Source organism: Lepus europaeus, chromosome 6 (assembly GCF_033115175.1).
Source record: "Lepus europaeus isolate LE1 chromosome 6, mLepTim1.pri, whole genome shotgun sequence".
Classification (NCBI taxonomy): Eukaryota; Metazoa; Chordata; class Mammalia; order Lagomorpha; family Leporidae; genus Lepus; species Lepus europaeus.
The window spans coordinates 127821682-127834924 of NC_084832.1; positions in this window are offsets into that span (position 1 = coordinate 127821682).

Genomic DNA, 13243 nt, shown 5'->3' on the forward strand with positions numbered 1-13243 from the left:
CGAGTGAGAGCATGAAACACAGCAGGTGTTCCCGGGATGAGGAGAAGGAGGAAGTATCGCTCCAGGCACCGGGTTCAGAAAGGCCAAGTACAGAGAGCCTCAGGGCAAACCAAACAAGGGGCCTACTTTGGGGTGCTTGTAGCAGGCTCTGGAATGTGGGGAGATGAGAGACAGGCAGGCTGAAGTGGATCACACGGGTTCTTGGGAGATTTTTCCAGGCTTAAGTTGCTCCCAGAGATGTTTAAGCAGGGAAGCAAGTGACCTAACCTCTATCTTGGAGAGGCATCTCTGGAAAAAGAAAACAGCCCGACACGCATGTGGTAGCATGGCTAAGACGCTGCTGGGGACACCGGCCTTGGGCCTTGGGGGCCTGGGTCCCAGCTCTGCTCCCAACTCCAGCTTCCTGCTAACGTGCACTCCAGGAGGCAGCAGGGACGGCTCAAGTACCGTGTCTCTGACACCCAAGTAGGGGACCAAGACCTAGACCGAGTCCCAGGCTCCCAGATCCTACCTGGCCCCGCCCTGCTGTCATGGCTGTGGGCTTCTGGGAGGTGAACCACAAGACGGGGACTGGCTCGCTTCTTCTCTCTCCCTCACTTCTTTCAAGGAAGTAAAATCAGCTTCCAAAAGGAGAAGCACACGCAAAGTGGAGACCCCGGGTTAAAGGAGAATGGTAGGGAGACAGGGAAAGGAGGGGAGGGCGGCACTGTGGACCGAGCTCAGTGTGGAGCCCTGCGGTCCTGGGTCAGGTGCTGCGGCTCTGACTTCTCTCTGACGCAAATCAGCCCCAGGGAGGTTTACCCCGAGGAGGAGGGGCACCAGCCGAGGAAGCCACGGGGCCACTGACTTTGAGAGCACTGGCAAGTGCACCCCGTGGGGAGAGCAGGGGCTCCTAAGAACACACGGCAGCACGGCTAAAGGAGATCTAGGGATTTCAAATACTGAGCAGTTTTCTATGTGACGATACTAATGCTTACATGGGAAGTAGGAGTGGGGAGGAGAGCAGAGAGGGGGAGAAGAGGAGGAAGAAGAAATACTTAGAATAAATGGTTTTAAGGTACTAACACACTTAGTTGTTAAAAAGATAAGAACAAGAGAGAGAGAGAGAGAGAGAGAGAGAGAGAGAGAGAGAGAGAGAGAAGACTGGACCTTGGGGGCAGAGGTTTGGCCACGTGGCTAAGACACCTGCAACCCTGCACTGTAGTCCCTGGGTGTCATTCCCACTCCAGCTCCTGCCACTGCAGACCCTGGAGGGCAGCAGTGATGACCCCAGGAACTGGGTTCCTGCCACCCGCGTGGGACACCTGCATGGAGATCCTAGTCCCAGCCCAGCCCTGGCCGCTGCAGGCATTGCGGGCAGGAACATCTCGCTCTCCATCCCTCCCTTCCTGTTAATAAATTAAAAGGGAATAAAAAGGGGGACACAGAAGTTGTCGCGGATGCCAGCGGCGTAGGCTGAAGAGGTAGGCTGCAGGAAAGGCCGGGAGAAGCCCCGGAGCCTCCAGAGGTTCCCGAGAAGAGCAGGACTCAAAGGCATTGAAGGCTGCAGAAGGAGGGTGTGAACGCACGGGGAGAATCCAGGACAAGGCGGGCCCCGCCTCCCAGCCCTCAGAACCCTGGTGCCCAGCCTGGGACCCACTGCCAGCTCCATGCCTGGGACAGCTACCACTGCAGAGGCTCCACCGCCTCCTGGAATGCCCCCATCTCCTCTAGATGCCCCTCTGTGAGGGGAGGCCCAGCTGTGACACAGCTGCACCCTGGCTGCCCCCACGCAGGGCCATTTTCCCATAAAAGTCCCAGGCCTCTGTGCGAGCCATGGACCTCTCACTCCTGCCTTCTTCCCTGCTCCACTCTGTCCACAGCCGACCTCTTGCTCACAACTCCCCTCTGGACATTTTCCCCAGGGGAGCAGGCAGATCCACTCAGGTTCCGCCTGGAGCACCTGCTCCCTCAGGGTCTGCGCTGCCCTGAGGGCGTGCGGGATCCTTTGCAATTCCAAGGCTGGTTTTGTGGTTTTTTTGGGGGTTTTTTTTGTTTTTTTTTTTTTTTTAAGATTTATTTATTTGAAAGGCAGAGTTAGAGAGAGATCTTCCATCTGCTAGTTCACTCCTCAAATGCCTGCAACAGCCAGGGCTGGGCCAGGCTGGAGCCAGGAGCACCTTCTGGGTCTCCCATGTGAGTGCAGGGGCCCAAGCCCTTGGGCCATCCTCTGCTGCTTTCCCAGGTACATTAGCAGGGAGCAGGACTGGAAGTGGAGCAGCTGGGACGTGAACCGGCACCCACATAGGTTACACAGAGCTCCAGGTGGGGCTTTAACCCCCTAAGCCACAGCACCAGCCCAGGTGGTCAGTTTTTGTAAATGCTACAACTTAAAGTCCAAAACTGACACTGCAGGTCTTACAACACCTCTCCTGAAACCAACCTTTTCTCACAAACACACATTTTTACTTTGAATGCTGAACACAACTTTGCATTCTGCTTCGCATACCAACAGTGTTTCATGGAGTGACTGTTCTTAGCCGTCCCAGGCACACATCCTCAGGATGAACCCCGGAGGCTGCCAAAGCCACACCCATGGCCACTGCCCAGCTCTGCAGGACATGGCAATACTGATCTTGCCCTTGGTGACAAGGTGACAAACGGGTGCCTCGCCCAGGCAATGCCCACTCCCGTGCCGCCCTCTGTGGTTGACTTAATGGCTGGATCAGAGAGGCCGTGCTCAGTGAGGTCATGTTTCCAATGCCAAGCACCCAAGTCATGCCTTCCTCTTCCCAAACAAGTGCCAGCCGTGGCCACTCAGTACTCAGAGGGTAGCTAGACCATCATGCCCCCTCCTGGGGCAGGGGGGCTGTGCAGTTCTGCTGGACAGGAAATCAGGGGCCCAGAGCCTCCAGAAACATCTGCTGCTGCCCGGCTCTCACTCTCACATCTCGCCCTGGGGGGGTGGCCTGCGGTTTCCATGGCAATGCTCTCCGGCAAGCCGGCCAGGCGGCCTTCCAGAAACCAGCTGGGAGCCACGGGGCTAAAGCCCGACTGGCAGAGGAAAGGAAGCGCCCTGTGCAGACTTCTCTGCTGGGCCCCTGCACACGGCACTACACACGATGCAGGGAGGAAGTGGGGATCAGCCTGGGACTGTCATGCCACACGCCGTGCTGACACTGGCCGTGCGCAGACCCTGGCAGGGACAGGACCCCCCCACACACACACAGACTGCTCACCTGTCCCAGGACCCCACACATGGACGGCTCACCTGTCCCAGGACCCCACACCACCATAGATAGCTCACCTGTCCTAGGACCCCACACCCCCATAGACAGCTCACCAGTCCCAAGACCCCCTCAATACACGAACAACTCACCTGCCCCAGGAACCCACACATGACAGCTCACCTGTCCCAGAACTCCACACACAGATGGCTCACCTGTCCTAGGACCCCCCCAGACAGCTCACCTGTCCCAGGACCCCACACCCCCATAGACGGCTCACCTGTCCCAGGACTCCACACACAGGTAGCTCACCTGTCCCAGGACACCACCCATAGATGCCTCACCTGTCCTAGGACCCCCCCAGACAGCTCACCTGTCCCAGGACCCCACACATGGACGGCTCATCTGTCCCAGCCCCCCCAACACACGGATGGCTCACCTGTCCCAGGAACCCCATAGATAGCTCACCTGTCCTAGGACCCCACATCCCCATAGACAGCTCACCTGTCCCAGGGGTCCCTCAATACACGGACAACTCACCTGTCCCAGGATCCCCATAGACAGCTCACCTGTCCTAGGACCCCACACCCCCATAGATAGCTCATCTGTCCCAGGACCCCACACATGACAGCTCACCTATCCCAGGACCCCACACACAGGTGGCTCACTTGTCTCAGGGCCCTACCCACCGATGGCTCAGCTGTCTCAGGACCCCACATATGGATGGTTCATCTGTCCCAGGATCCAACACATGGATAGCTCACCTGTCCCTGCCCCCACACACACACACGTAGATAGCTCACCTTTTGCAGGAACCCATACATGACAGCTCACCTGTCCCAGGACCCCACACACGGATGGCTCACGTGTAGCAGGACCCTACACACAGATGGCTCATCTGTCCCAGGACCCCACACACGGATGGCTCACCTGTAGCAGGACCCTACACACAGATTGCTCATCTGTCCCAGGACGCCACACATGGATGGCTCACCTCTCCCAGGGACCCTACATATGGATGGCTCTCCTGTCGCTGGACCCCATACACAGATGGCTCACCTGTCCCTGGGCCCCCCCCACACACACATGGACAGCTTACCTGCCCCAGAATCCCCCATATGGACGGCTCACCTGGCCCAGGACCCCATATACACATGGATGACTCACCTGTCCCAAGCACTTGGACCATCTTCAACTGTTTTCCCAGGTGCATTAGGAGGGAGCTGGACTGGAAGTAAAGCAACCAGAACTTGAACCAAAGCCCACATGGGATGCCAGCATTGCAGCCAACAGCCTTAACCCACTGCACCACGACTCAGTCACCAATAGAATCTGTACTGGCCGAGTTGCCAACTTAAGACAAAGGCAACGTCTAACAGACACCGGAAGAAGAAGTCAGAACTATCATGACGGCCTCACGCCCAGCTGGGCATTCTCACACCAGCAGCAGAATGCACAACAGCTTCCCTCACTTCAACTCTACAGCAAAGGCAGAACAGCACAACTATCCCATCTGGGGCACTAGCAGAATCGCCAAGATCATACACAAAATCAGATGCGGAGAAAGAAGCCTCCCTCTCTTACCTCCCATGTTCTCTCGCTTGCTCTCCCTCCGCTGTGCCCCCAGTATTGTCCAGTGAGGTGCGATGATGAGCACATTCCAGTAGTTCCTAAGCATCCTACAGGGCCGATTTATTCCTCCTGTAATTATGCAGTGGCCGCTTTGCATGTGTCATTCCCATGTCCAAGGGCGTCTGGCAAAGCAGCTGGGTCAGCCTCCCTGCCATGTATTGGCACAAAGATCACATTGACTCCTTAGAGGGAACCTGTGGACAGAGCCAGGATGGCAGTTTTGATCCAGGCAACAGCCTTGCTCACAGAAGGGGAGGGGGCAGCCCTAACCACCCCCACCACAGATCTGGGTATTTCTGCTGACCTGTGGCTTCAGAGCGAGTTCTCTGAAGAAAGAGTGGCTGAGCTAGAAGCCAGAGCCTCTGTGTCACTACACGTTCTCTTAGTCTCAGGACACAAAGAGCATGAGTCCAGGCCCCATTTGACCAGGTCTACACAAGCAGAAGCAACATAACTGTGTCAGCACACACAGGAGCTGGCAGGAAACCACGGCACTCAGAAAACATGGAAATCCTACAAGAAGAGGATCATGGAGGACCTGTGTGGAGGGTGAGGACGCAGGGTATAGCTGGGTCCCTGGAAATCAAAGGGTGTGGTTCTACAAGACCAGAGCTCCTTGGTTGCCTAGAAAGGTCACTGCAGTGGGAAGCGAGCTCACAGTGAGGACTGTGCAGATCATTTGTGTGGTTCATACAATGGCACAGATGAGAGCTGAACACACATGGGTTAACATCCAGGCATTGCTCAGCTCGCAGGAGGTGAGGGGCTGATCACACCAAGAGAGGTGACCATTCCCCACCCCCGGCTTCTGTTAACAAGAGGACATCTAACATGCCCAATTTGGGTATAACCCTGGATACTCACCCACCCTGCAGCACTGACCTGAGCTCCCTGAGCACCCACCATACACCTGTTGGTAATCACTGAAAGTGTAGACACTCCACTAAGCCACAGAAGCATGGCTCAAAGATAAAAGCAATCAGAAGAAAAAAAAAAAAAAAACAATAATCAACTCCAAAAATGCCCAAAAATAAATGCAGAAATTAAAAAAAAAAACTAGAATAAGGAGAACACCATGCTCCCCCAAAAGGAATGCAACAACGTTTCAATATTAGAATGTGAAGATAAAGACATTGAAGCAATGCCAGAAACAGAATTCAAAAAATTAATTATAGGATTACTCAAAAGAAATCAGAAGCAAACCCACGAAATAAAGAAAACCATACATGACATGAATGAAAAATTTTCCCATGAAACTGAGATTTTAAAGAGAAATAAAAATGAAATATTAGAAATGAGGAATTCGCCGGCGCCACGGCTCACTAGGCTAATCCTCCGCCTTGCGGCGCCGGCACACCGGGTTCTAGTCCCGGTCGGGGCACCGATCCTGTCCCGGTTGCCCCTCTTCCAGGCCAGCTCTCTGCTGTGGCCAGGGAGTGCAGTGGAGGATGGCCCAAGTGCTTGGGCCCTGCACCCCATGGGAGACCAGGAGAAGCACCTGGCTCCTGCCATCGGATCAGCGCGGTGCGCCGGCCGCAACGCGCCTACTGCGGCGGCCATTGGAGGGTGAACCAACGGCAAAGGAAGACCTTTCTCTCTGTCTCTCTCTCACTGTCCACTCTGCCTGTCAAAAATTAAAAAAAAAAAAAAAAAAAAAAAAAGAAATGAGGAATTCAATAGATCAAATAAAAAATGTGGTGAAAAGCCTTAACAGTAGATTTGATAAGGCAGAAGAAAGAATATCCAAACTAGAAGACAAATCTTAGGAAATCTTACAAACAAACAAACCAAGAAGACATTAGAAAACTTAAAAAAAAGTATTGGAGACTTAGAGATACTAACAAGTGACTCAACATAGGGTCTTAGGAGTTCCTGAAAATGTGGAGAGAAACAATGGGCTAGAAGTCGTATTTAGTGAAATAACTACAGAGTTCCCCAGTTTGGAGAAAGGGACGTCCAAGTAGAGGGAGCACAGAGAAATCCTAACAGACATGATCAGAAAAGATCTTCACCACAACACATTGTAGTCAAACTCTACACAATAAAACATAAATAAAAGATTCTAAAATGTACACGAGAGAAATGCCAGATTGCTTTCAGAAGATCTCCAATTAGACTCCCAGCAGACTTCTCATCAGAAACCCTTACAGGCTAGGAGAGAATGGCAAGATACAGTCTAAGACTTAAGAGAAAAAAACTGTCAACCCAGAACACTAAACCTTGCAAAGCTCTCATTTATGAATGAAGATGAAATATAGGCCTTCCATAACAAACAGAAATTGAAAGAATTTGTTGCCACTCGCCCAGTCTTACAAAAGATGCTTAACGATGTGCTACACACAGAAACACAGAAAAATAGCCATCATTATGAAAGAATGTGAAGGCAGGAAATCTAGTAAAAGTACAAAAGACAACCAAAATAAACAACAGGAATATTTATAGAAAAATTGCAGGGCCAAATCATTACTTATCAATAGTCACCTTCAATGTAAATGGCCTCATCTCTCCAGCTAAAAGATACAGACCCATCTATTTGCCGCCTACCAGAAACACATCTCATTATCAAAGATACACACAAACTGAAAGTGAACGGATGGAAAAATATATCCCATGCTAACAGAAACCACAAAGAGATGGTGTAGCCATTATAGTATCAGACAGACTTTAACACAAGGACCATTAAAAATAGACAAAGAACGGCACTGTATAATGATTAAGCGATCAATTCAATAGAAAGATGTGACTATAATAAATGTATACACACCCAGTTACAGGGCACTTGGCTATTTAAAACAAATGTTAATGGATCTAAAGGAAGACATAGACTCTGATACAATAGTAACAGGGGACTTCAACACCCCACTGTTATCAGTGAACACATCAACTAGACAGAAAATCAAAAAAGAAACAAGAGAGCTAATCAACACTATGAACTAAATAAATCTCACTAATATCTACAGAACTTTTCACCCATGGTTGCAGAATACACATTCTTCTCATAGGTGCTCAGAATTTTCTCTATGATAGAACATATGCAAGGCCATAGGGCAAGTATCAGCAAATACAAAAAAATCAAAAACATACCATGCATCTTCTCTGAACACAATGGAATGAAGCTGGAAATCAACAACTCAAGAATCTCTAGATTATATGCAAACACATGGAGACTGAACAACATATTCCTGAATGAACAATGGGTCATAGAAGAAATCAAAAAATTTCTGGAAAAAATTAAGATGATAATATATCATATCAGAATTTTAGAATACAGAAAAAGCAGTGTGAAGAGTGAGGTTTATAGCCATCTATGCCTACATGACGAAATTAGAAAGGTACCAAAAAATGAATTGTAAATGCATCTCAAGGCCCTAGAAAAACTACAGCAAACCAAACCCCAAATTAGTTGGACGAAAGAAATAATTAAAATGAGAAGAAAAAATAAACAAAATTGAATTTTAAAAAACTATACAAAACATCAGTGGAATGAAGAGGTTTTTTTGAAAAAATAAACGAAACTGATACACCAATGGCCCAACTAACCAGAAAAAGAGGGAACAGACGCAAATCAATAAAATCAGAGATGAAAAAGGAAATATGAGAGATGCCACTGAAATAAAAAGAATCATCAGGAATGACTGAAAAGAGCTCTGTTCCAACAAAGTGGGAAACCTAGAAGAAATGGATAAATTCCTAGTTACTTAAAATCTACCTAAATTGAGCCATGAAGAAATACAAAACCTAAACAGAACTTCAACCAAGACGGAAATGAATCAGTAATAAAGACCCTCCCAAAAAAGAAAAGCCCAAGACTGGATGGCTTCACAGCTGAATTCTACCAGACATTTAAAGAAGAACAAATTCCAATTCTTCTCAAGCTATTCAAAACAATTAAAAGGGAGAGAATTCTCCCAAAATCCCTCTATGAAGCCTGAATCACTTTACTTCCTAAATAAGAAAAAGACACAATAGATAAAGAGAACTGTAGAGCAGTATCCCTGATGAACATAGATGCAAAAATCCTCAACAAAACACTAGCCAATCAAATTCAACAACACATCAGAAAGATTATTCACTGGACCAAGTAGGATTTATCCCAGGTAAGCAGGGATGGTTCAACATTTGCAAATCCATAAATGTGTTACACCACATTAACAAACTAGAGAACAAAAACCATATGGTTATCTCAACAGATGCAGAGAAAGCATTTGATAAAATACAACACCCTTTCATGATGAAAACCTCAAGCAAATTGGACATAGATAGACCATTCCTCAATGCAATCAAGGCAATTGATGACAAACTCAAGGCCAGAATCCTATTGAATGGTAAAAACCTTGAAGCATTCACCCTAAGATCAAGAACTGGACAAAGATATCCACTCATACCATTGCACCATTGCTATTTAATGTAGTTCTGGAAGTTTTAGCCAGAACCATTAGGCAACAAAAATAAATCAAAGAGATAGAAATTAGTAAGGAGGCAATCAAACTATCCCTCTTTGCAGAGGACATAATTCTATATATAGGGGATACAAAAGATTCCACTGGATTCGTGGAACTCATAAAAGAGCTTGATAAAGTGGCAAAAAAATAAAATCAACACAGAAAAATCAATAGCCTTTAAATACACAGACAATGCCATAGCTGAGAAAGAACATTTAAGATCTGTCCCATTCACAATAGCTCCAAAAAGAATTAAATACCTTGGAATAAATTTAACCACGCATGTCAAAGATCTCTATTATGAAAACTGCAAACATTAAAGAAAGAAATATTAGCTGGCGCCACAGCTCACTAGGCTATTCCTCCGCCTGCTGTGCTGGCACCCTGGGTTCTAGTCCCATTTGGGGTGCCGGATTCTGTCCCGGTTGCTCCTCTTCCAGTCCAGCTTTCTGCTGTGGCCCGAAAGTGCAGTGAAGGATGGTCCAAGTGCTTGGGCCCTGCACCCACATGAGAGACCAGGAGAAGCACCTGGCTCCTGCCTTCAGATCGGCACAGTGCCGGCCGCAACGCACCAGCTGTAGCAGCTACTTGGGAAGGAAGACCTTTCTATCTCTCTCTCTCTCTCTCACTGTCTAACTCTGCCTGTCAAAAAAAAAAAAAAGAAAGATTAAAACATATTAAAAATGGAAAAACCTTCCATGTTCATGGATTGGAAGAATCAACATCAAAATGTCCATACTACCGAAAGCAATTTACAGATTGAATGCAATCCCAATCAAAATACCAATTACATTCTTCACAGATCTAGAAGAAATGATGCAAAAACTCATATGGAAACAAAGGAGACCCTGAATAGCTAAAGCAATCTTATAAAACAAAAACAAAGCCGGAGGCATCACAATACCCGATTTCAAGACCTACTACAGGGCAGACGTTATCAAAACAGCATGGGACTGGCAGAAAAACAGACTTGTGGACCAGTGGAACAGAGCAGAAACCCCAGAAATCAATCCATGCATCTGCAACCAATTTATCTGTTTTGTGCCAGTACCAGGCAGAGTTATACCAGAAAGATCCATAGTATCTGAATTATACCCAATCAACCCAAAGCTCAAACTCTCCATGAGGGTACTCCCCACTCAGAGTAATTCCCTCCCCAAGGGGTTTGTAGAGACAGCTCATGGGTCAGAAGGGAAGTGGGGTAGAAAAAGGCTTCTGCACACATACAGTTCTCTGGGTTGTCCCTGGCCTCTGAGCTGACCGTGGCACACCTGTCCTTCCAGCGATCTCCAGGCAGTGTGACCAAATGAGAGACAACAACAAAAGCCCAGCTACCCCAGAGTGGACAGTGGGCGCAGCAGGCAGGCACCACCTGAGACTCCCACAGCCCGTGTCGGAGAGCCTGGTTCAAGTGCCAGCTCTGCTCCCACTTCCACTTCTTGGTAATGTACCCTCTAGGAAGCGGCAATGATGGCGTCAAGTACTTGGGTCTCTGCCACCCGCATAGAGAACCTGGGTTAAGTTTGAGGCTCTCAGTTGGTCTGGACAAGCCCCAGATTTTGAGGGCATGTAAGGAATAAACCAGTGGATATGAAATTTCTCTCTTTGTCTGTCTGTCTCTCTCTCTCTCATATTCAAATAAATCAAGTAGATAGGTTTCGTTATGTTTTTATTTTCTAAAGAAAAACCTAAACTTAAATACTGTGGAGGAAATGGCCTTTAAAAATATTTAATTAGGGGCTACCGTGTGGTGCAGTGGGCTAATCCTCAGCCTGCAGTCCAGTATCCCAAATGGGTGCCGGTTCAAGTCCCAGCTGTTCCACTTCTATTCTAGCTCCCTGATAATGCACCTGGGAAAGCAGTACAAGATGGCCCAAGTGCTTGGGCCCCTGGAGCCATGTGGGAGCCTTAGAAGAAGCCTCTGGCTCCTTGCTTCAGCCTGACCCAGCTCCAACTATTGCAGCCATTTGGGGAGTAAACCATCAGATAAAAGCTCTCTCCCTCTCTCTCCCTCTCTCTCTCTCCCTACCTCCCTCCCTCCCTCCCTTCATCTCTCTCGTTCTGTAACTTTGCCTTTGAAATAAATAAATCTCTTTTAAAAAATTAATACCTTAAAATGTATTCAAGAAGATATTGTATCCTTAACACAAGGACACAGAAAAGAAACAATCCAAGAAGAACCCAGATTGGAACCATGATATTCAGCTTAAAATAAAGCGATGGACAGACTAGAGAGTAACAGGAAAACAGTCTTGGAGGGCACTGCACACACACCACATAGAGATGGTGAAATCCTGCAGAACAGAGAAAAGGAAAACTAGAAAGGGGACACACAAGAAAAAAAGTCAGGCCAGCGCCGCGGCTCACTAGGCTAATCCCCTGCCTGCGGCACTGGCACTCCGGGTTCTAGTCCCGGTTGGGGCACTAGATTCTGTCCCAGTTGCCCCTCTTCCAGGCCAGCTCTCTGCTGTGGCCCGGGAGTGCAGTGGAGGATGGCCCAAGTGCTTGGGCCCTGCACCCTCATGGGAGACCAAGAGGAAGCACCTGGCTCCTGGCTTCGGATCGGCACAGTGCCGGCCGCAGCGGCCATTTGGGGGTGAACCAACAAAAAAAGGAAGACCTTTCTCTCTGCCTCCCTCTGTATTACTCTGCCTGTCAAAAAAAAAAAAGTCAAGAGTGACCGATATTCATGTGAGAAACTCCAAAAACAAAGCACCAACAATGGCACGGAGAGAAGCGCACATCTCAGGAAACAGAATGAAAGGGGACTGGCCAGGGCTCACGGTCCATGCAACCGGCCACTCCCACTGAAATGTCAGCATGAGGTAAAATCCAGGTCTCAGAAGCTTCCACAAAGAAAAAGAAAACTGGCTCAATACAAGGACAAAGCCCCAGGGAACGCTGCACAGTGGGGAGCCGAGTCCAGAGGGGAATGCGCTCTTGAACCTTTCGTCCACAGGCAAATGAAAAACCCGGTGTGTGGGGGCTTTAATGATTTCTGATGCAGAACCACAACAAGTCAAACCCACGTTCCATATTTGAAAAAAAAAAAAAAAAACTCGGAAATGATGACCGGCAGAAGTTTGTAGAAAGCACATCGCAAAAAAATGACATAATCCATGGAACAAGAGCAGCTCGGGCCCAGAAACAAACAGCAATCGGACGTCCCCGCCCGGTGAGCTCGGAGGACCAGGTCTCCAACAGCGCAGGTGCAGTCTGCCGGGTCCCTGCCATCCACCGGCACCCATCTGTTCACCTCCGTCCTGCAGTGGGAGATGTGTACGTAATTATGATATTAGCATGCGCATTATTTTTCTTATTTGAGAATGAGCCTATGGGCAAAAGATAAAGACATAATTATCAGTACAGAACTGCTGAGCAGACGGCAAATGTTAAATAATGCCGGGCAATAGAAGTCAGGAAATAGGGCAGAAACATGGGACCCAAGCCCAGGGAAGGCCACTAAGCCCACATTTCACAGCCAAGTCCACGTCCAGTGGGTGTCGGTGATAAACCAACAGGCCAAGGCCCTCAAGCGTGACTGGCATGTGGGGGAGGGGCTCGCAGAGTCCTGACAGCCGCCTGTGCCCTCTACATGGGGCCTCTGGGACAGAAAGAGAGGAGAGACAGCCTGCTTTCGCTTTCATTTCTCCCGTGCTGCCTGTACCGCTAACCACTGGGCCACTGCAGTCCCATCATTTATAACAGACATGTGCAGAAGGACATGTGGTCCACGAGAAGTAGGCTCTTCAGCCTGCGTGTACCTATCTCGGGCATCTAAACAAACAAACAAAAAAAGTAGGTCTCACTGTCGTTTTCACATTTTGTGGTTGGGTCCAGCATTGTGGCGCAGTGGGTAAAACCACCGCCTGTGATGCCGGTATCCCATACGGGAGCACTGGTTCAACTCCAGCGGCTCCACTTCCAATCCACCTCCCGAATAATGCCCTGGGAATGCCGTGG